General features: G+C 45.6%; 1 protein-coding gene across 3 annotated transcripts in view; it reads right to left on the reverse strand.

The window, feature by feature from the left end:
* GNG12 (G protein subunit gamma 12) overlaps nt 1–24,337 on the reverse strand; it is a 127,566-nt gene extending 103,229 nt beyond the window's left edge. Inside the window, exon 1 of one of the 3 annotated variants that reach the window (XM_059375082.1) lies at nt 24,174–24,337. The gene's annotated coding sequence lies outside the window, so the exon portion shown is untranslated. The remainder of the gene's footprint in view (nt 1–24,173) is intronic. The other 2 variants (XM_059375080.1, XM_059375081.1) reach the window with 2 other exon arrangements.
* Between the last annotated feature and the right edge of the window lie 732 nt (nt 24,338–25,069).

Consider the following 25,069-nt stretch of genomic DNA (forward strand, 5'->3'; position numbering starts at 1 on the left):
GACGTGGTCCTACCCTGGATGTCTTGGAAACGCTGTGTGTGGCTGAGTGAGGAAAGCAGATACAGAAGGCACAGTAAGAGGAGCAGCAGAGGACAGGATATGGTGGGCCAGAGGTGTGAGGGGAGACCAAAGATGACAGACATGTCTAGCAGAAGTCAGTGGACTTCCCAAATGTTAGACTGTTAGGAATCTAAAGCACGCCTTCTCATCCGGAGAGGTATTGCCCACTCCCTACTCTAGGGGGTGGAAATTGGTTCCTGGGGGAGAGAAGGAAAAAAATTCTTAGATATTACAATAGCTTATGACCCTCCAAAGTTCGAACCCACCCAATAAAATCTTATTCCTCATCTCACTTTGTATTGATCTCACTAGGGAAAAATTTAAGTTAAATTTAAGCTAATTAATGATACGTATTTTTTCTCCTATGGGGTCATAATGAACAAAAGGTTGAGAAGCACGAATCTAGGTGATTCGGTACAAGGAGTGAGAGAATGGCACCCTTCAGGACTGAACGCAGGAGATGGTGGAGAGAAAAACCGTGAGAAAGGTTTTTTTCTTCTTCCCTTCATAGGTCAGCTTCATGAACCATAACTACGCTGAGCATGTGAGTCAGCCCCCAGGTGAAGTGTTGACCATATATGGTTTTACTTTTTACCCTCACAACAATCTTATAAAGTTATGTTCCCTTTTTACAGACGCTTAGAGAATATAGGGGGCTTACCCAACAACCCACAAGGGGTCAGAGGTAATAGATGCAAGTTTTTAGCCCAAGTCAGACACATTGTAGGAGTATAATTATCCTAACTATGAGCAGAGCTGGCAGGCCTGAACACATCTGTTGGAAAAGAAAAAAAACTTTCTGCTACATAGTGAGCTTATCCCAAATTGTTACTTGAAGGAGACAGGAGAAGAGCAAAAATGCAAGTGGGAGAGGAGACAACTGATGGAGAAGGAATCCAGGCAGCAGGACAAGACAGATTCCAGGAGGAAGGGCTGGCCTTGGCAAGCGACAGAGCAGGGAGGGGGTGGAAGGAAGCTGAGAAAGCCAGCTCAAGGCTGTGGGCAGGCCTGGGGGAGAAATCCTGTCCCCACTGAAGGCAGACTGAATGAATTCCTGGTGGAATCAATCAACACAATGGCATTACTTTCCCCAGCAACCTTCTTGAATGAGAATCAGTTCTTTAATAATATGTCTCCATTCCCTCTCCTCAAGGCCCCGACTTGGGACAGGCAACCAGACACCATGCTTTAGGGAAATAAGGCCCAATCTTTTCTAGTATGAAGACTACTTCTCGCAAACAAACAACTTCCTAGCATTCAGGAATAGTAGCTGTCTTCTAAGTATCCATCATGAGAAAATACTCAATTCACACTCTGTCCAGCTGAGACCCTTAGCAGGACTTCATAGTGTCTTTATCACAAAGATACATTTGAACAGACATCCCACAAGTGAGACATGAAGTTTGTAGGTCGTGCCTTCTTTACATCTGGATTTTCAAACCCACTGTAAGAAATCCTTCCCCCATTCCCGTCTTGGACCACAGGCTGGGGATCCCTGATCTACAAAAGAGGTATCTCTGGGGGTCCAGTTCTCTGATGACCAGCAATGGAAGGACAAGGGAGTTCCTGAAACTCTGTACGCCCGAGTCTTCTCCTTTGTAATGGGGACAGTGATACAAGTTTTCAACTTCGAGTGAGACTAAACTCATCACATCTAACACAGAACCCGCCACACAATGGGTGAATATAATTTCTGTTCTCCAGAATCGGTGGTTCTATTCTCAGTGTGCTCCCAGGACCCGCAGCATCAGCATCCCCTGACAACGAGTTAGACAATTTTTCAGGTCTCAACACTGACTCCTCCAGGGGTGGGCCCAGCAATGTCTATTTTAACAAAGCCTCCAGGTGAGCCTCTGATGTTCACAAAAATTTGAGAACCACTGCTCTACAGCAGGGGTGTTCAACTTTTTTTCCTATATAAGCAGAGGAATCCTTTTGAACCAACATGAAACCTGTAACTCTGATGGGACAGGGTTGGCAACATTCCACATGTCCCCTCTGGGTCCTGCCTCATTCCCCGTGGCCTTCTTGAGGGACCTCACAGGCAGGAAACCACGGCTTTTGGTATAGTTACAGGTATTAAAATTTTTGGTGACACCATTGAAAAGTCCAGAAGATGCACACTATATCATTCAACCAGTTACAAGGCAAATGCTGCCACATTAAAATAACACTTCCCGGGGTTTTGAGGGGTGTCTTCAGCTAGTCTTCAGGTCATCCTCAGGACTATCCTATTGGCCCACTTTGGCTATTTTATGTGCTTGCGAGCACACTTCTCCTGAATGGCCAGCTAGCCATCCACCGTCAGCCCAGCTTCATGTCACTGCCTGCTAGCCAAAACAGGTTGCACCCCATTCACGTGAGGCCAGAAGAGCTACTTATTTTGTCACAGCAGAAATAGATTTTATGCCTCCATCAAAATTTAGTGACACACTTCTGGAGTCGAGGCAGGCCCACCAGACAGCTGTGGGCATGGCAGTGGAGGAACGCTGCCTGGGAACAACGTTTGAGAACCACTGATATAGACGTCATAACTACGGAGACAATTCTTGAGGGGGCTGGTTCACTGCAGAATGCATGGGACCACATATTCCCATGGGATGTAAACAGGCTGCTGTGGAAAAAAAGGAGCAAAAGGAAAGAAAGCCACAGTTCTCAAAAGAGGGGATCTGCTTTGGTTTCTCAGACCCAACAACAGACTTCGGAGGGACGGATAAGAGAATGCCCTAGTTCAGCAAGACTAGGAAAAACTAGCACCGCTGATCACATCTGTCGTCTGCCATCAGTACTGAGTCTTCCAGCTCCTATTTCCTATGGGCTGTGAGTTATTACCGTCTCTGCTCTGACAATAAGGTTCACCTTGACAAAGAAGTTCACCAACGGCAGCATCTTAGAGAAAAGAAAACCCACCTACGACTCACATCAAAACTAAAAATACTTCCAGACACCAAAGACTGCAGAGGAGGAGGCAGCAGCAAAGGGATTTCCTTTCACTGATTTTCCAATGTGAGCCTCTCTCAATATCATGGGGGGTTGGGAGTGTGCTTAACTACTTCAGGTAACAGATGAGGAAACTGAGGCACAGGAGGGCCAAGTGCCCTGCTGAAGTTCACAGCGCTGATCAGCGACAAGAACCAGGTCTGCAGGAGGCTCCTGGGTGGCTCAGTGGGTTAAAGCCTCTGCCTTAGGCTTGGGTCATGATCCCAAGGTTCTGGGGGCTCATTGAGCCTCTCGCCGGGCTCTCCTCTCAGTGGGGAGCCTGCTTCCCTTCCTCTCTACCTCTGCCTGCCTCTCTGCCTGCTTGTGATCTCTGTCTGTCAAATAAATAATCTTTAAAAATAAAGAACCAGTTCTGCAGTCCTATCAAGGACCGAGAGAGAGATCTAAGTCCAACCCCCTCATTTATAGAGGGGCCACCCTTCATCCACAAAGTGGTTGGCCCAGAGTGATTCTCCTGGTTTGGCAGAAGTACAGATGCACTGGAACCGTTAGAAAAGAAAGCATCTCACCTGGTGAGAATGAGGCAGTCAGGAAGACAGGGCTTCCCCTCCTCCGCAATGTCTCTAAAGCTGCGATGGCCACAATGATAGCCAGGAACCACGTGTGGCTATATCAATTTTAACTTTAATTAAAATTAAATAAAGCAAAAAATTCACCTTCCCAGTTACACTAGTCACATTTCAAGTACTCAAGAGCCACATGTAACTGGACTAAACAGGTCCATCGCTGAGGAAAGTTCTACTGCACAGAGCCACTCTAAAGTACACCCTAAGGGCGTCTGGGGGGCTCAGTGGGTTAAGCCTCTGCCTTCGGCTCAGGTCATGTTCTCAGGGTCCTGGGATTGAGCCCTGAATTGGGATTTCTTTTCAGCAGGGATCCTGCTTCCCTCCTCTCTCTTTGCCTGCCTCTCGGCCTACTTGTGATGTATCTGTCAAATAAATAAATAAAATATTTAAAATAATAATAATAATAATAATAATAAAGTATGCCCTATATGACAAAGGTGCAGCTGGACCTGGAATCAGGAGTCCCAGGGATCCCACAATTAGTCCTAGGAACTCAGGCAAATCTCTGGGCTTCAGTTTCCTGATCTGTAAAAAGCCGAAGTTGGACTCCATGACAGCAGTGGCCCCTTTCAACTCTAACATCCCATGACTCTGCACCTAGAACTCCAGAGGGCAGGCTTCTCACCACCCGCTCTTCTTTCCTAGGAGTGCCATGCTGGCCCTGTATCAAATAAGATCAGGAGAATAATGCACTTGGACTCTATTATTTCCTGCAGGAACACAATCACTGAGTAAGAATGAAGCGGCATCCTTCTAATCATTTCAAGGGTTAAAATAAGAAACAGCCACAAGACAATCTCTCCAAATATGCCCTAGGAATAAGTGCCAAAGATACTAAGGATTCCCTCCCACCCCCCAACCCCCTGCAGGATTCCTCACCTAAGGATCGACATGACAAACATGCTGGACTTTAGGGGGAGAAAAAAATATATTCCTACAGAAAACTGGTACCACTCTTTTCACCTCGGAATGAAAACTACATTGTTCATTATGATTCTGGGGAGTGGGTTGGCTCCTCAGAGGGTCTGATGTTTGGGCATCAGCCTGTGCCTGGGCACGAGGCCACTCCCCCAGCTCCTGGGACCAGGGGGATCTCCTCACAGAGCTCCTGCTCCCTTCCTGGGTCCAGCTCTATCACACTGAATACCTACTTCCTGCAGAGACCACATCTAACACTTTTGAAACTAGAGCTAAGAATGCTAGCATGTTAAAAAACAAAACAAAACAAAACAAAAAAAACACCAAATAGTTCAATGATCTTTCTACTTTTCCAGATCATAGAAATATAAATCTGGAGTACCATGAGAATAAAAAAGCTGCACCTCCAATCCTGAGGCTGGACAGAATTACTTATCCTGCCAGAATCAGCAGACGGCCGGCCTGGGGAGCTTCTGCATGCTCCTGCTCACCATCTTCCCCATCAGCCCATCCAATTACATTAATTAAACTCCAATTAATTAAAATAACAATGGCAAACATTTACTGGGCTTCTAGTTAACTCAGTGCCAGGCCCGGTTCTCAGCAGTTGATAAATATCAACTTCCTTATGCCTCACAGCAGCACCAACAAGAGGCGGCTCCATTTTCCAGGAGAGAAAATCGAGGCAGTGAAAGGTTAAATAACTTGTTCAAGGTCACACAGTAGCAAGGAGCAGAGCTGGGAATATGATCTATGGGGCAGGATCCTGCTCTCTGCCATCATAGTACCCTTCTTTTCAATATGCACAGTGAACACGGTCTCACCTTGTAAGGTCTGAATTTAAAAACATATGTAGAAAACTTTGCAAAAACAAGCAAGCCAAGTTAAAAAAAAAGATGTACCTGCTTAGCAAACACTACTTCCAGATTTGTGTTCTAACACGTCTTGCAGATAGCCCTGAGCCCTTCCTGAAATCCCAGAGAGTGCCAACCCTTTAATTCCGTCACTTTCCCAACATCTACTCTAAACTTCCTCAGCATCATTTTCTGGTGAAACTACCAAAACACCATCTTCAGTGTAACAATCAACCACAGGCGTATTAACAATCAGCAGAACTGTTCCTAACTACAAACTCCATCTTTAATAAGGGCAGATTATAAATAATAAAAAGACAATGGAGTTGCGAACTGATAATTCCAGTTTTTGCAGTTTAAAAGCCAGTTTAAAAACAAATTTGCATGAGTGATTGCTGGGCTTTTTATAAACATGGTACCAGCCAGGAAGCAGTCCCACTCCCTCTTCTCTAGACTTTCTGTCCTTCAAGAAACAGGCATGCTGACTCCATAAGCGCCAAGTCTTCCAATGCTTTTATGTGTTTTCAGGATTTCTGTGCTTATCAGGACAATCTTCTGTGGACAATAAAAGTCCCTGAAAGGTACCAGAAAATGAATGCTTACTGAGTTATGTGTGTTTTTTCAGTAATAGAGGACAGCAGGGTATAGTCGAGCAGGCACAGGTTTGAATTCAGGCTGTGCAGCCTTGGGCAAGTTACTGAACCTTTCTGAGTCACAGTATTCTCTTCTGTAAAATGAACTAATTATATTTCATAGCTTGTAATGCCTGGTCAAGACCCAGCACAGAAAAGTTACTTTTTGCTCCTTCTCATAATTAAAGTTATAAAAAGTGAAGTTAGTTTTAAAACCGAGTTGCAGGGGCCCCTGGGTGGCTCAGTTGGTTAAGTGACTGCCTTCGCGGGTCATGATCCTGGAGTCCTGGAATCGAGTCCCTCTTCGGGCTCCCTGCTTGGCACCGTGTCTGCTTCTCCCTCTGACCTTTCCCCTCTCATGCTCTGTCTCTCTCTCAAATAAATAAATAAATAAATAAATCTATCTTAAATTTAAAAAATAAAAAAAACTGAGTTGCACTCTTGAGATTTCATTTTTCATTTTTGTTTGGTGTAAGACCCTTAGTAAGAGTTTTTGAGGGACACCCATTTTCAGATACTTCCAGAAAGTGTTACCACATGGAATGCTCCTAGCTCTCCAGGGTGAATGGGGGAAATCTACATGGAATGGATATTCAATCCCAACTCTCTCAAACAAAACAAAACAGTGTTTGTATCCAGCAAAACAAGCCCACAAATCATTTCTATGAATTTAAATTTCACAGGTCACCTTCTTTCACAATTTTTCCTTTCCCTGATAAAAATAAAAACGTGCTCCTGGACATAAAACAAAACTTATGCTGCCCACTACAGCCATTTCTAATTGAAATTCAAGAGCCTATGTATGCCCCTCAAAAACAACTATTTGCTCCTGGGCTCCATACAGTGAGCCTGGGAGTGAGTAACACCAACGACGTCACAAAATGCCAGGCTTCAGCCTTCTTAAGAAAACAACCAGGAGGGGGTGTGACTTGCCAGAGAGATAGAAAGGTCTTGGTCAAGACCCCTTTGACACCATGCACCTGTGCTATTAACCCTGTGGGTGACTGTCAAAGTGGGAACGGTGACATGCACCCTTCAAGGCTACTCCTTTTTATCTTTACCTAATGGAACACACCAATAATTTCTTCATATGTTGGAAAAGATTTTTGCTTTTTAAGGGATGGCTTCAATAGCTCAAGGATAGAGAGCTCCGTGTGTTTCAAGGAAGGGGATGCCCAGAGAGGATGTGTGCTCAAAGGCTGCTCCCAAGCCCCATAAGGAGATGAGGAAGATGAAGCAGAGTCTCTTAAGACTCATAGATGGTCACATCACCACTTCCCCATCCTGTCATTTACCCGCACCGCAGACTAAGCATTAACTCAGGCAGCAAGAAGGCCACCCTCCTGGCGCTCCCCACCCTTGCCTGTGTGCTGGACCCCCCTGGGAGCTTTCCACCATCCTCTGGGCCTCGAGGCAAGACGGGCTGACCTGCCGGGTCTGGGTGCAGCCAGGGCTTTGTGATTATCAAAATTCTCCCCAGCTGATTCTAACATAGAGACAAGCTCCCAAGTCACTCTACCCCAGTCTCTTCTCTATCAAGGCTGCCTAAGCCACCACATCCTATTCCCTTTGAGAATCCTTTTTCTTTTTTTTCTAACAAACAAGAAAAAAGAAAAGATAAAGCTATTTAAAGATAGGCTATAATCCTAAATTTTAAACTTTTCTCAAGATAAAAGTTCAGGGTCAGAACTTGGTGTGACTTCATCCCTTTGCCCTGCCTCCATAATAAAGATTACAACCCGGTCTAGGAGATTGGAGCACAGAATATATTCCTGAGCAGGGCAGAGTATAAAGGGTACCCCCTTCAAAGAAGGTGGGAAGAAAAGTACATTAAGATGTTTATGGAGAGGGGAAAAAAGTCGAAACACCAGCTTCACTGCCACGGAGATATCCTTCTGAGACCTTTCCTAAGTCTCCAACTGCCTGACTTCGCTGGGCTCGTCTTTCTCAACTGAGCTCTCCAGCCTTCCTTACAAATTACTCCCTTCTAGGCAAGACCCATTCTCCTGCTTCCATCCTCCTGTAGTCTCCTGTAGTCTCCTGTCTCCCGCTCAAACCACCTCTGTCCCCCATCCTCCACATCAGCTTTCCAGGGGGGCCCTCACTCTGGAGAGTGCGACCCATAAATACCAGTGAGGCATTGGCCAGCCAGGCAGGTGGGGAAGGAGGGTGTCCTCAGGTTCTCCAGGCTCAGTTCCTGCCCACTTAGCCATCCTGGTACAGGAGGGGCCTGGTGGTAAGTAGTTCTGAGCCTGGCCAGTACCTGGACAGACCCCCAGCCCACAGGGTAGACTTGAGAAGGCTGCACAAAGTGGGGAAACAACAGGCGTGGGGTTCTCATCGCCCCTCCGCCCTTAGCTAGCTCCATGACCTAGGGCAAGTAATACTTGCCCTAGAAAGAGCCTCAGTTTTCCCGTCTATAAAGAGGGAATTAATGTTTGACCAGTGTATTAGTCCATTTGGGCTGTTGTAACAAAAATACCATAGACTGGGTAGCTTAAACAACAAACATTTACTTCTCTGTCATGCAGGCTGGAAGTCCAAGGTCAAGGTTGCCAGCACATTTGGTGAGGTTCAAAAATGGCCATCTCATCACTGTGTCCAATCATGTTGGTGAGGCGAGACAGCTAATCTTATTCAAGAGAGCTCTGCCCACGTTACCTAATCACTTCCCAAAGGCCTCACCTCCTAATACCATTATTTTGGGGGTTAGGATTTCAACACTGGGATTTGGGAGGAGACATAAACATTCAGTCCTTAACAACCAGACTCCTCACAAACCCTTCTGAAAAGACATGCTCAGAATTCGATTTGAATACAATGTAAATTCTCTAGACATTTAGTCGTGTGTACACCAGACTGACTGCCTGTCTCTGACAGGCATATTTCAATGTTGAAATTAGTTTAACAGTATGCCTCTGGAAATCCAGACAAGAAAAAATTTGTCCGGAGAGGCAGGCAGAAAAGAGAGCAAAGCGGTGACAAGAGTAACAGCATCTAACATTGAGGGAGTTGTCTATGGCAGCTCTTCTGAGAGCTGCGAAGCCTTCAGGGAAGCCTCCAAAAATCCTTGTGAGGTAGACGGGGACTGTTGCCCTCATTTTACAGAGGAGGAATCTAAAGTTCAGAGTGAGTTATGGTCTGAATGTGTGCGTCCCCTCAAAACTCACACTGAGATCCTAAACCCAATGCGATGGTAACTGGAGGTGGCACCTTGGGGGAGGTGACGGGGTCCCAAAGGTGGAGGCTTCAAGAATGGGATTCAGTGCTCTCCTGAGAGAGAGCTCCCCACCTCCCATCTTGTGAGGGGTCAGTGAGTCTATGAGCCAGGAAGCAGGCACTCATCAGACATGGAACATTAAGGCCAGTGTCTTAATCTTGGCCTTCCCAGTCTTCAGAACTGAGAGGAATATATTTGTCATTTATTTTTTAAAAGATTTTATTTATTTACTTGACAAACAGAGATCACAAGTAGGCAGGAGGCAGGCAGAGAGAGGAGGAAGCAGGCTCCCTGCTGAGCAGAGAGCCTGATTTGGGGCTTGATCCCAGGACCCTGAGACCATGACCTGAGCTGAAAGCAGAGGCCCAACCCACGGAGCCACCCAGGAAGCCCTATACTTGTCATTTAAAAGGCACCTTGCCCATGGTATGGTTACAGTAAGCTGAGACCAGGAGGTAGTCACTCAAGGTCACATGACTAATGAGTGGCAGAGTTCAGCTTTGGCACTGGACCTGACCTCAAGACCTGGATCTTCAGCTTTTCAAGACCTGGATCTTCAGCTTTCGATGACAGTGTATCTACTTTAACTGTGAAACCATGCTGACTTCCCAATGCCCCCTTACCCAGGCCAAGGAAGCCAGGCTCCCGCTTCTCTGTCCTTCCACACTTCTCAACTCTCATTGCTATGGAACATTCCTATCTGATGCCATTATCTCTTTCTTCTGTGTCTATCACCCCCATTAGCATATGGTCCTCAAGGGCAGGGGGAAAGAGTATAGCAAGTGCCTCGTAAAGTGCTGTTACGTAAAAAACGTTTTCTTAATGCATGAAACAATGAAACTGCGCTAGGTTTCAAAAGACAGGCAGGAATTTACTGGGTAGCATGAGCGACACTTTTTCAAAAGTAGAGGCGGTACCTTCTTCATCCTTCTGTCCCCAGAGACTGGCACTTGAGAAACGCGTGATCAGCTCTTGGCCGAGGAAACAATGGGAAAACATTCAGAGAGATTTAAGACTACACACCTAGTAAAGGTAACCTTGCCAGTGTGAGTGAATCAACTGCAGAGGGCCTGTGGGAACACAGATGTGCTTCTCAAATTATCCGTGGAAAGAGATCAGCTTTTTCGGTTTTCTTTCCAATTCAACACGGACCCACACTTGGATAAAATGCACTAAAAAGTCAACTGCTAGAAAAATGAAATATAAAATGCAAGTCCAACTTTTTATTAGATTCAAGAGATGTAAAGTGACTATCAAACTGCTATGCAAATGTCCAAGCATGTACTTTTCACACGTGAGCTTCTCTAGCTGCAGCCTGTCAGCAAAGAGCTCTGCTGTCCATAGTCCCAGCTCTGCAGGGCCCTGGGGTGGGGTTGGAGGGGCAGGCGGAGCAGCAGGAAAGATGAGCTCCAGTCCTGCTTTCAAACACTGGGGGAGAACAACGTTCACTGAGGGCTTTGTGCTCCACACATATTAACTCATTTCAATCCCACAACCTATCAGTGTGGTAGGTGTGATTATCACTCCCATTTGAGAAACAGGGAGATGGAGATACACAGCAAATAGATAAATCTTCTACGATTCCAGAACTTGTAGGAAGGCCTTGAACCTGGACAATATGAGCCCTCAACCACTAGACTGGGATGCCTTTGGGAGGCTGCAAGATAGGAAGTGACGCATTCATATTGAAGTTTTAGAAAAATCACCCTGGTGGCAGTGTGAAAGGTCAAGGTCGGTTTGGAAGCCATGGCAAGCACCCAGGTGAGAGAGTACAGGGAAAGAGCAGGCCTGTGGGCTGGTTCGGAAGCGGATGTGGCACGCATTGGTGGGAGACACCGAGCGGCAAGTGGGCAAGGAAGAGAGAGGAGTTCCAGGTGGCTTGGTTAGGAGCCTGGCATTCTGGGTGGAGATGTCTTGACCCAGGTTAGAGAAGGCAGGAAGAAAAGCAGGTTTTGAGGGGGAAATGGTAATACTGGTTTTCGACAATGTCTACGTGAATTTTAAGAGCCTAAGATAAAGACAATCTGCAGGTACATCTTGGGGAAAATTCTAGAGATGGTGATCCTAGGATAGTTCATTGAGCTAGCTGAGCTAGCTACCTGGGTACCTACTACTTAGACTCCAGGTCTGCTGAACCTTCTCTTTTATTCCTTCTCTCTTTTCCCCTTTGTCCTGCTTGCACTTAAAATAGTTTAAAAAACAGAAATTTGCCAATGGTAAACGTAGCTCCCTTTTGAAAATCACACAGAGTATGTAAAAAGGGTTCTAGTCACCAATTCCAGTTGATAGGGGGAGAAGGGAGAGCCACACCACAAAGCAATTCTCAACACCAGCTGGATGTCCCACAACTCAACTCAATTCTGACACTATGTGCCTGGAAAGACAGCACTAGATTCCACAGGTTAAGGGTTCAATCCTACGAGACTGCCGGCTCCTTCAGACCCAAGTCTCAAGCCCAAGTAGCACCTGTATTTCTGAAACACAGACTACAGATCCAAGGTTTCCATGACATTTCCCCTGTGTTTGGCTCATTTGTAAGAACTCACAGAACTCAACTCATTTTATTTACTACATTCCTGGCTCATTGTACCAGGCTATCTCTCAGGATGGAAGAGATGCATAGGGAAAGGTGTGGGGAAAGGGCGCTGAGCTCCCCAGGCGTGTGCTCCATGCCCTGCATCTCCAGGCGTTTGCCAACCAGAAGCTTTTCCTAACCTCCTCTTTTTGGGGTTTCATGGCGGCTTCATTACATAGACACAATTGATTAAATCACTGACCACTGGTGACAGATTCAAACTCCAGCCCTTCTCCCCTCCTGAGAGATCGGAGGGGTGGGACTGAAAGTTCCAATTTTCTAATCAGGAGGTTAGTTCCCCTGATAACCAGCCCCCATTCTCTGGTGGGGCTCAAAAACCACCTCATTAACATAACAAAAGAATGTTTAGCACTCCCATCACTTAAAAATTCCAAGAGTTTTAGGAAAGGGATGAACCATGTATATACTTCTCATTAGAAATTACAGTATTGTTTAACGCTGTATCCCCAGAGTAGCTGACAGACACCTGTTAAATGAGAAAGGATCATTTTTGTCCTTATTAAAAACCGTAAAAAGGATGAAGAGACAGGACCTCAATGATCTAAAACATTAATAACAAAGAAACATCTGAGTACAAGACAGACATGTCACAGGGCAATGTCTATCCCTCCAGCCCCTGAACCTGGTGGACACCACTCCCTACTGCACTTTTCACACAGTACCACCAGGGACTTCGGGACAGGTAACATGGTACCATGGAGAGCACTGACTTCAGCCCAAGCAAGATGCCACTACTACTAGCTCTTAAGCAATATTCAACCTCTCCAACTTGCTTCCTCACCTGTAAACGTTGCTGGTATCACCTACCTCAGAAGGCCACTTCAAGGTGAGAATAGGTGTATGCAAAGCTCCCAGCTAGCACAGCCTCATGGTCATCAAATTAACTGCTGGAACACTATTTCCTCCCAATCAGCGCCAAATGCACTTAACTGTGAATGACTTCCACCGAAATTAAAAATAATAGGTTTAAAGCGAGCAGTATGATCCTGATATTAATTATAATAACAATCCTTAATACCTGAGCACTTACTATTAACACACTGAATGGTTATATACATCAGTAGCTCCTTTAGTCCTAAGCTAAAGATAGTATTTCATTAATTCTAAGAAGCATATTCTATTCACATCCCTGATACTGGGATGACTCTTTGAGTAGAGAAAATGGTCTCCCAGAGCTGCCTATGTCCTAATCCCTGGAACCTGTGACTATATTATATTACATGGCAAAAGAGACTGCACAGTTATAATTAAGGCTACAAACCTTAATATGGGGGGGTTACAGTCTGGATTATCCAAGTAGACCCAAATGAATCAAATGATCCCTTAAAAACAGAACTTTCTCTGGCTGGAGGCAAAGACAGCAGAAGGAGACCTTAAAGAGATTCCAGGCATGAGAAAGACTTGTTGTTGGTTCTGAGAGGTAGGGTCCAAGTACAAGGACCAGAGAGAGGTCTCTAAGAGCTGAGGGTGGCCCCAGCAGACAACCAGGAACGAGGCTGGGACCTCAGCCGGACAACTGCCAGGAACTGGAGTCTACCAACAACCTCAATGATCCTATAAATGGATCCTTCCCAGAGCCTAAGATGTAGGACTTGTAAAAGCCTAAGATGTAGGACTTGTAAAGCCCAGAGCAACCAACCAAACCCATGCAACTTTTGACCTACAGAACTGTGAGATAATACACATGTGCTGCTTTAAGCTGTTAAATTTGTAGTACCCTATTATTGCCAGCCATAGAAAACTAATAAAGTCTTAAGGCTGATGAGGGTTGCCGTGGGTTCAAGTTGAATCAATAGCAATATTTTTCTTATTGGCACACAGAATAATGGCATGTCCCATAACGGATAGCCTCCTGTATTTGTTGTTATTATCTCTATGTTGCAAATAGGCAAACAGAGACTCTAAGAAGTCAGTGACTTGTCCAGATGATTCAAACCGTAAGCCTGAGCCCTAAACCATCACGCATACTATCAGAGAGCACCTGATGGTGAAAATCCTGCTGAAAGACCAGGCCAGGAATGGCTAACACGACATGCCCCCATGCCAGGCCCACATCTGACAGGCATCCCTATCGCACGCGGGTGACTGCCAAGACCCAGCCAAGTCCAGAAGTTACCTACCCTCCAGCATTTATTCACCTACCGTGGATAGAGCACCTCAAGGTACTAGGCAATCTTCTAGGTACTGGGGACAGAACAGCAGACCAAGAGCCTATCTATGAGCTGACACTGCAGTGGGGGAGGCCAACACTACGGCAACAGAAAGAAGTAGTAGAAGGAAAACTAAAAAGCATCCAGAGAACTGAAAAGCCTCCTTCATAAATTAGGATCATCGACCCAGTCAGACAGTGGAAAGGGGTCACTGGGCCCTGATTCCCAGGTCCTCCTTTCTGGAGCTTTGATGGGCCTCTACTACATGTGCAAGCTCCAGGAAGGACAGTTTGTGGCTGATGTGAGGTTGGTTTAGCTTTTCTTTTCTTTTCTTCTTCTTCTTCTTCTTTTTTGATAGAGCTGTAGGCTAACTTTATACAGGACTGCCTCATATGAATTTCTAAAAGCAAACCAAAAAAACCAGTCATCTTTTTTGCTAAACCACAATTTCTCTCTCTTTTGACGAATTTCATTTTTAAAAAGATGAAAATTAATTTTATGTGAACCTATCCTTCCCAGAGCTGACAGAAAGAGCCTGTCAAGAAGAAAGACAATTCTGGGCAACTCCAATCCCACACCTCTTGCTGAATCCTGAACCCCGACTGGTCTACTCACATTGCACTTTTTCTTTCCTCTCTTTCATTCTGGCCACAGAGTAGAACAGCTCCCTGATGCTGAAGTCAAACAGAGAACAGGAGCCCAATTCAGTGGGTAAACAAACAAACAAAAAATGCAGTGCGTAGAGCCTTTCAGGAGATACACATCAACAGAAAACTCTAGGTTTCCTAAAAGATCTTGCAGGAAATGCCACTGGAATTTATACGTTCTTAATCTCTTCTCTTGTTTTTGTTTGAGAGGGAGAAATTCTAGACTAGAAGATCATCCTCATTATGGTTTTGGAGAAGCCCCAGTTTAAGAATACCATTAGCCCAAAACTATTTATAAATCAGACATTAGCAACTGGCATAAAACCCTACTTTCCACTTCTCTCAATTTTGCACTGACAATTTGGCAGCCCCCTCTACCCTGAGGCCCAAAAGAGCCACCGCATTCTTACGTCTGTATTTAAGAGATTCTGACAGCAATGTAGGCAAAAGGCTTGTTTCCGGAGGAAAGGTCAATAAATGCCCACAGAAGGATGGACAGGCTCAGACAGCGTACAAGGAGAAAGGCACGAATGGCCCCAAACCTCCACGTCACTCATTGTTTGAAGAACTTAAACAACTCCATGTTACCGTTTCTCCCCAACCAGGTTAGCAAAAATAGAAAGAGCTGACACACTTCTTGCTGGTGGGGCTGTGGGGGATAAGGCCATCCAGTGCATTTGTCAGTAAGAAGGCAAAATGAGTCAACCCTTCTCTGATTCGGCAGTCTCACTTCTGGGAATCGGTCCTGTAGGTACAGCTGCACCAAGGCAAAAGGACCTATTACACCTTTGTTTGTTGCGGACCTGTTTGTAACAGCAAAAGACTGGCAACAATCCGGAAGTCTGGCAAAGGAGATTGGTTGAATAAACTATGGTGCGCCCACAGAGTGACAAAATAATGTACAGCTGGAGAGAGACAGAGATCTCCGTGTGCTGATGGAGATCTCCAGGACCTACTACGACTACACACACGCGCATGTGCATGCGCACACATATATACATATATTATTTGCTACATTTACCAGTTGCACCCTGGGAAAGACTTAGATGGGGAAGGGATGGAGCAAGGTTTCTCTGGTTTTACCTTTACATATGGTTATGACGGCTTGGGGGACCACATAATATAAATACACGACCTATTAAAAAAATGAAGAGGGGCACCTGGCTGGCTCGGTCAGTAGAGCATGTGACTCCTGATCTCACAATCTTGGGCTCAAGCTCCACACTGGGTGTAAAGCTCATTGAACAAAACAAAACTGAAGAGGTTGTACAGCCATTTTTCACCGGAGTATGAAGAGGACAGGACCAGCCTGGAAGTCACCTAAGGAGGGGTTTGGCTCAGAAGGGATCTGGGAGATTTGCACAGAGGCGGGTGAGTTCTCACAAAGACATCTGTGAATGCATGAAACTCAGTCCAGAGCTCAGGTGAGCCCAGCAAGGCTGGAGAATCTCTGCCCGGTTCTACATCACCTGCTGGTCGGGGTGGAGGGCATCCCTAAGGCCCCTGACTTTTACTGCAGCCAGAAGAAAGTCAGAGACCTGCAGGCAAATGGGAGGCAAAAGACAGAAATGCTAAGATTACCTCCCAGGCAATATGCCAGCATTTATTTGCTTTCTCAATTTGGACAGGAATGGCTGAAGCATGCTGCTCGTCAGATATTTATGTAAAAAAAAAAAAAAAGAGGGCAAAGCATGTACCAGGATATTCCCACTTAATTCAACAGAGAGTCCTGACAAGTTGAGCTTCCTGGCATTTTGTAAAATCAAACCATAAGTATAAATGCAATAGGTAAATCTGCTATTTCAAGAAATTCAGTAGGGAATCCTGCTATTTCTGCTTTGGGAATCTGAGTTTGCCTGAAGAAAGCTGCACTTAACCAAGATAAAATGCAATAGGCATTTAGGTTTCTGTACTGTGAGCTTTTCTTCCCCTGTATGTTCTGCCGTCCCTGCATGAAGGTGTGGAGGGCCAAAGTCCTAAGTACAAACCAGTGCCCCTATCCTCAGAACCCCTGTCTTAGCAGTTTGATCAATCCAACGTGACTGGTCCTACCTGCTGTGTGATTGCCTCTCGGGAGAGCCGCCAGGAAGAGGAAGTTAATTCTGAGAGTAGGCTTTCTAAAGGATCAACTCAAAAGAGAAAGTATGCAAGAAGTGCCAGCTGGCACTGAGGGGGCACAGACAAACTCCCTTTCTTCGTTTTTGGTAGCTTTAGCAATAAGGCTCTCCTCCTCTTACCATAGCTAGAAAAACCATTCCGTATGAGAAGCAGTTGCTCACACGGCAGTTCCAAAGGCTCCTGTAGCCACTGCCCGGCCCCGTCCCAAGGAAAGGGCCCAGGCTGGTCAATAAACCACACAAATCCCTGTGCACATTCCCAGGAGTCACCAATGTATTCATCAAACCATAAAAGGGGTGCAGGGACCCCAGCATGTATCAAGCAGCACTGAGCATGTTGCTGGTGTTCGACAAACAGTAAACATTCAACAGCCCCTAAGCACTGGTCTTTACCTGCCGTTTAGGAAATGACAAATGGAAAAGGAAGAAACCCATCCCAGGACATGTGTGCCCCTGAACGTGCATTTCCTAGTACATACAATCAATGTTACTGATTCAATTAAAAAACAAAGAACACTGGCCCATGCACTTCACGGACACACACTACAGAAGAGGTGATTTTATTGCTTCATTCCCCTGGCATTTATTAAACGCCTACTATGTGCCAGACTCTGCTGGCTCATGGCAGCTCAAGTTTATTGTGGTTGAAGAGGCCTGTGAGAAGCAGAGCTATGCCAGCCACGTTGTGCCCTTGTGTAAGTCAGAAGAAAGCAACCCCTCCAAGTGCACCTAGCCTTGCGGACTCAATGGCATCAGAAAGAAGTCTTCTCTCCTGAAGAGTCAGTTCTAGCCTAGAGCATGGGGTTCTTGGAGCAGATCTGAGCCCCTATTTGTTTCTTTGGCCAGTCACTCTTGTGCAGTGAACAACCTGTACAAGAGTTCAAGGCAGCCCTGTCAAGAACTCACAATTCAATCCTTCTGCTACTTGGCCAGGCATCCGACTCTCCCCTGACAACTTGTCTGAACAGCCAATCATGATATTATACACCCGAAACCCCGTGGTCTCACGTGCAGGCCACGCTCTAATAATTCAAAAGGTTTCAGTAGTCTGGGTACAGGACAGGGATCAAGTCAGCTGGCTTCAACACTTTCCAATTTGCCTGAGATTCAGGTTGAATAAACCCAGTGTGATGGTTTTACAGCAACAAAGTCCTCACTGAGCCTCAATAAAATACAAGCAGCTTTTGGATTTTGATTCCTCTTTCCGTCCTTAGATTTATTTAGCCCAAGTTGATAGATAAATTGTGTTGCTCCTCCGTAATAACTTTTTCTGTGAAAAGCAGACAAAAATTGAGGTCACCACAAGCTTGGGGTCTTAGTCAAAGGGTCCTGGTGAGAGCTAGGGTTTAAGGTTCAGTGCTCCAGGACATTTTGGCCCATAGTATCTGCAGCTCAATAAAAGCCTGATTATTCTCTATCGGTAAAGTTAAGATTCTATCCCCAAGGGGTTTGTGCGGTTTGCACACAGCCATTCAGGCTGAACTCCCTGTACAGAGATGCAAGTACAGAGGTAATGGTTGATTCATAGCCCACACCAGTGAACATTTATAAGGATGCCACCCAAGTTAAACCAGAAGCTACATGACTCTCTTTGGTCAACCAAAGGGGGTCCTATGTCAATTACATGACATGGACTGCCAGGAGAATGATCACCTATTCTGTAAGAAAGCCAAGTCTCTGCTAATAGTCAACGAATGTGAAAAACTACAAAAGATTCTTAGCAACTGGTTCACAAGCAGACCTAAAAGAAATTCTTCTTTTAGCTACTAATTCTCCAGCAGCATTGAAAGTATCAAAAGTCTTAACCCATCTGCAACACTCTGGTTTTTATTATACAGTAATCTTCTGAAATGCAGAGCCATTAAAAGAAGACAGAAACTCTCCTTGTGAGAGGATAGCAACCAGACGCTCACACTAAGCACTTTTACGGTACCCCATAAAGTCTGACATGATAAACCCAACATTTAAGTGACACTAGAAATGATTTTTAAGACTAGGCAATAAATGGAAAAATCCAGCTACAAGTAACCATCAGTCAAATCACTCCCCTCTACCCTAGATCCAAGTCACTTGCTCACTGCTGCTCCTGAGAGAGGCACAGTAGGGAGGGCAGGACTGGTTGGTATGAGGCGGTTCTAGAACAGCACTCAGCAGGCCAGTTCCCTCCTCTGTATTCTCAAGGCCTCTCTGGAAGAGGCCGACTTCACAGATCACTTCATGCCTGCTGGGTCTCTGAGGCAATTCTGGAAGCTTTGACTTCTCTGACTGAAGAGGGCTAAGCCTGATGGAAAGGCAGAGATAATTCTCCTCAGGTCAGGGTCAGCACACCCTAATGAGTCCTCTACCCATCTTTCTCTTAATTTGATCTACAGTTTCTAAATGGAACCGCCACTCCCCTTCCCCCCAGCCCCTTTCATGGGATACACCTCCAGGCCAGCTTCAGCAGAGCCTGCACAGTCCACAGGACGTGGAGTCGGAACTACGCTGGGTCCAATTCAGGTCTTGCCCCTCAGGGCCCCCCACCTCCAACTTCCTCATCTGGGCTATTGTGAGGACTGAGGGAGATCATAAATGTGAAGGGCTTATATTGGGGCCCAGGACAGGGAACAGCTCAATACATGGAAGCACATACTTGCACTGGAAGTACTTTTTTTTTAATCTGTCAAACTTTCCTGTTAAACTGAGTGCACTGATGTCTTCCTCGGGACTGTGGAGGAGGACGTGACAGCTGAAGGGGGTGTGTGCACACAGCTTGCCAATGCGGGATCTAGACCTGAGAAGTGACCGTTTCCATAAAGTCAAGCTTGGTAGATGTGGTCTGAATGCAAAGCTTAATTCCAGACATTTCTTAAGATGGACTTCCAGAGGCCTCTGGGTGGCTCAGTCGGTTAAGTGGCCTGCCCACTCTGGATTTCCAGCTCAGGTTCTGGGATCCAGGACCGGCCCTGCGTTGGGCTCTGCACTCAGCAGGGAGTAGCTTCAGGATTTTCTTTCCCTCTGTCCCTCCCACCCCCCATGCTCTTGCTCTCTCTCCAGTAAATCAATCTTTAAAGAAAAAAAAAAGATAAAACTACAAACTTCTGAAAGGGCCTCTCTTTTACTGCTAAACATTTCTCACTACGAAGGTTTTGACATTTAAGGACCTTCAACTGCTATGCAATCCAGTATTTTTTTCTAAAACAAAATCCTGCTATTTGTAGCTAATAAGCCAGAGTTTTTACTGAGTAACTATTACACAAGGAGATTTTATATATATATATATATATACACACACACACACACACATATATATATATATATTTTTTTTTTTTTCATTCACTGGGGAAACTGGATACAAAAAAAGGAAAGCCCTAGAATCCTACCATCCACTGGTCTGAATTTTCTTCTAGAATTTCCTTCATCTGCATAAATCTTTTTGACCTAGCTATAATTGTTAATAATGCACTGTAACTGTGCACACTGTCCTTCCCCTATGTAACCTACCATAACACAGAACTTCATGGATTACTGTTTTATGTTTTAAGTTTCTAATAAGAAAGAAAAATGGGATTGAGATCTAGAATTAATTTGTTGAACAAATTAATGTAGCAATCCATTTCACATTTAAGAAATGCAATGACAATTGTCTAGTTATGTTCTCTTACTTTGTAAGCATTGTCTGGCAGGACTTTTTGAATTACTGAACTTTTTGAGATTTAGGGGAAACATTAAAATTTCCTATAGTTGTCTTCCTTGTTACAAAAGTAATGCATGCTCATTATATAACATTTAGAAAGAGAAAAATCTCAGGAAGGAATAATTTAACATTAATATTTGCTGAACAGAAACCATGTGCCAGTCACTGTTCTAAATGCTTTAGGTAGATTAACTCTTTTATCCCTCACAATACCTCGTGGAAGCATAAAGATATGAAGCAACTTGCCCACACTTTCACACACCTAGAAGCATAAGACAGGAATCCAGCACTATGCTATGATATTCTAGGAGTGAAAAGATTCGGTAATTTATTCAATCAAGTCCTTCACTGCTTCAGCATATAATGTCATAGGCAAGAAATAATTCATAATAACACTGTACCATTTACAATTATTTAAAAAACAGTTATATTTTTTAAAAAACACTGTACCCTTTATAATTTTTAAATAAAGTTCCATTTCTGTATCTCTCTGGGGCAATCAGTAAAACGGGAAGTCATGCATTAAAGGAACTACCATTCCAATCAGTCCAATCACAGGTACCTGATATGCATTAAGGAAGAAACAACAGGTGCTTAAAAGAATTAGGCTTAAAGAGAGAAGCATTTTTTAAATTTTGCAGTTGATTCAGTAATGTGATGAGGAGAGTCCTTGAATCAGCTAAACACTCATTCTCACAAAAGTTTACAACCAGTCACAACACTTTAATAAAACGTTTACAAAGTGCTCCCAAACAGTCCTAAATGTTTCTGATGGCTTATCTGTTGTCATTGAACATCAGTACATGAAAAATAAATGGAAACCCTTGGGTCACATTTTTTCATACTTTAATTAAAAATCATACTTAGTTAAAGATAAATATGTCTGTTCCTGGTTTAATTTCCTACCCAGGCTAATAAACACAACTTTTAAAAATATAAACTCTCTTTAAATTTAAAATATGATCAATGAAACGTTTCTGACTGCCTGGCTCTAAAAATATTATAGGACTATAATTTCAGCACTAAAAGCGTATTAAAGCGATTGATCCAATCATAATTATTCATACCACTGTGGTAGAAACATGGCACACATGTTTAGATAGATAGAGAGATAGCTCTACCTATAGGATCAGGTATCTTCTTTGGAATTTAAAATAGCTCTATCTAGCGTTTCCAGAAGGCTTAAACTGCCATCTTGTAATTTATCCAATAGCCTGCTGCTAGCTTAAGCCAGAGAAGTAAAATATCTAATCATGTTGAACATTAATTGTGTGTTAAGTGCCGTCAAAGTGCTTTGCAAAGATTGTTTCACATATTCTCATAATAATCCTTGAGACAGAGACCACGATCATCCACATTTTACCAATCAGACTGAAAAGATTAAATAACTAATACTCCCTTCCAGGTCTATCCACATCCAAACTCATACTTCAAACCACTGTTAAATGGCTTCTCTTCCACATCAGGCCTCAGAAAAATCTGACTTCCACAACTTACCTCCCTGAATTAAGCTTAAACTGATATACAAAACTTAAAACAAAAAACACCCTATACAAAGCTGACCATTTATCCAGCAATGAACAATGTGATTCTACATTTGAAATTTTTAATTTCTTGTATCAGAGAGATTTACAACAGAAAAAAAAATAATAATCTGGCATTAGGGAACCACTTCCTCAAGTGTTTTGGCTATGAAGCTCTCTGGTATCACAACTTGACAACCACCCATGTCCTTCAACAAGGGAGGACAAGAAGCAGCCCAACACCACCAATCTCACTGTTAGAGAGCTAATCTTTCAAATGAGACTGGAGCTTGCTACACAGAAAGATTTAAGGTATTAATCTTAGTCTCTTGTGAAACAGTTTCACATTTTTACGTATTTCTACACAAATTCAAATGCTGTCAGGGATCAAGACCTAGTGAATGACCTGGGTTAAACACAGTAAAAATACGAACACATTTTTATAAGGTCTAAACACGTAGCTGTTAGACTGCTCAGCATTTTTTGGACTTAAACTAGGGTTTTATGGTGCTAGTTAACTGTTAGGGAAGCAAAGGGACTAAACATTGGATCCCAGAGTCCTTTTATCACTGAAGAGTCTATAAAATGTTTGATTACTTTTAAAAATTACGTGTGTGAATCACGTTTGTTTATTGAAAAAAGGGGTTTGTTAATACATACAATTTAGCCTTTAAAAAAAAAAAAGAGCTCTTCACTTGAATGTGATTGTTTTGGCAATAGTAAAACCCAACCCCATCATTCTTGCGTTGCCTGCCTTCCTGGTTCTCCTACGTGAGGGCCGCCATCCTGCCATGATTTACAGGGAGAGCTGAGAAGCACCAGCAATGGTGCAGTGTGGTGACTACCACTTTAAAAACAAAGCCGAACTCCGCTTTTAAAGCAGCGAACACACAGACACAGACCCTGACTCTGACAACACCCAAAAGATTCATTATAGACAGTCCATTCAGACGAAGCTACAACAGCCCCAGGAAATATAAACAGTGTCCGCAAAGACAGCAGGGGAGGAAAGGAAGTAACTGATGGGAAGGAAGCTAATCATGTGAAGTTTGTCGAACTCCACAAGGTCTAATAAATTCCCGGTTTGTTTCCACTCAGAGCAGCCATTAAACGTGCCCCGACACGTGGGCGCAGGGGACCTCCCTTCTCTCCCGTTTTTTGCCCATTTCCTTCTCTATAACCTTGTTTGTATACAACCACGCCCGGTCAAGGGTGACTACGAGATAAAAGGCCTCATCAGTTTCTTCTCTTGGAACCCCGGCTGTCCAAAGTTTAACTCCACCGCGGTGATTTAACGAGTTCTTCTGTGCAAGTTATGAATGGCTTAAGTTTACAAGACACAAACATAAGGCGAGGGACAAGTGTCAGACGCCTTTAGTGGCAGTGTTTTAAAAGTGTTTTCAAATTAGTTTTAATTGATCTGCCTTGGCTAAAATTAAGGGGGGGAAGGGGGGTAGGTCACCCTGATCCATGTAATAAGGGTCCCGACAATGCTTTAAAAAAAAAAAAAAATTCAAGCAAGACTCTCGTCTGAGCCTCGACCTCCCCATACCACCTGCAAATACAGTCTCGAGCCCACTCACTGCTGGGGGTCCCTCGCGGGACGTGTGACCTGGGCTCTCCTCTTTGACCCGCTACTTCCCCGCCAGACCCGGCAGCGAGCGGGTTCCAGGGCTGCTCGCCCGCCCGCTAGTCCCAAGAAAGAGCGGAAGAAAGTAGGGAAGAGGGGCGTGGCGCCCCGGTCGCCCCTAGATGCCTGCCCGCCTCCAGAGCCTGGCACCACCGCAAGGAAGGGCTGGGCACACCGGAGCCTCCCAACCCCAACCGGGCGCGGGGCGCACGGCCGCGGGCGAGCTGCTAGACCTTTCCTGCCGCTCCCGTTCCTGCCGCCCCCATCCCAGCGCCCGCGCCCCCAGCCCTAGCCCCACAGGGCCCCCGCTTTCCCTCGCCGCCGCCCGTCGAGGGCGAGCACACAGTCCGCCTCCAGGTTTCGGCGTCCCTCGCCCTCCCTCCCCCATCCCCTTCTCCGGCGCCCAGTGCCCCGACCAGTCCCCGCCCTCCGGGACACTCTTCCCTCCCTCCTTCCTTCCTTCCTCCCTTCCCTTCCCTCCCTCCATCTCGCTTCCTAACACCGGGAACTCGGAGACGGCCCCCGAACCGGCCGGCCGACGCCCCGCGCTGCGCCCCTGTGCCCGCAGGGAGCAGACTCGCCACCTGCGCCCGCCGCTCGTGCCCACTCGCCTGCCGGTGCGCTCCCCACGCCGCCGCCGCCGGGGACTCGGTCTCTAAGGGCTCCTGGAGACAGCTCCGACCTCTCCTCCGCCTCCCGCTCCTCCGGGCGCCGGCTCCGCCTCGCTCGGGGTAGGCGGGGCGGACAGCCCGACGGGCGGGGCGGCGGCGGCCCGGACTCCTTCCTCCGGCCCTGGCCCTCCCACCCGCCCTGGCACCCGGGCTGTTCTGGGCTTAGGCCGCCGAATCCGTGTCGTGTCCCGCCCGCCAAATGGGAGAGGTCGGGAGCTGTAGAGCTCCACAAACGTCTGACCGCCTTGGCCGTCCCCATTTTCCTTTCCCCAAACTCATGGACGCCCTGGAGTTCAAGGACGCTGGGGCCCCCCACTTCACAGGACCCTCCACCCGGCGGCTCGGACTCCTCCAAAGCTTCCTTCGCGTGCGAACGCCTCGCTAACCCCTATGCCAACCGTCCCCTGGGCCGCGAATGTGAGCGCTGCCAACCCCCTACACAAAAGTTAGGCTCTGCTCCAGGAATTTCTTAAGAAAACAGTCACAGTAAAATTTAAAGGGCCCTGGGGCCATGGGGAGATTTTGTTTCCCAGAAAATGGAGATGGAACTGAGGATTGTTCAATTTGAAGTGCATGCGCCCATCAGGAGCTTCTCCACTTCTCCCCCCATGAAATCTGCACTTCCAAATGCCCCATATCTGGCAGAGTTCTGCATAACGAATTAATTGGATTTGGTTGGTCCTTTCTGAATGGATTCAGGGTCAGGTAGTTTGAAGAGTCTCTTCTGTTTACACAGAGTTCGAACTATTCATACAAACAGTCATTCAAGGAACATTCACTGAGCACTTGCTGTGTGCGAAGCATCATGC

Source organism: Mustela nigripes, chromosome 14 (genome assembly GCF_022355385.1).
Source record: "Mustela nigripes isolate SB6536 chromosome 14, MUSNIG.SB6536, whole genome shotgun sequence".
In the NCBI taxonomy this organism is placed as follows: domain Eukaryota; kingdom Metazoa; phylum Chordata; class Mammalia; order Carnivora; family Mustelidae; genus Mustela; species Mustela nigripes.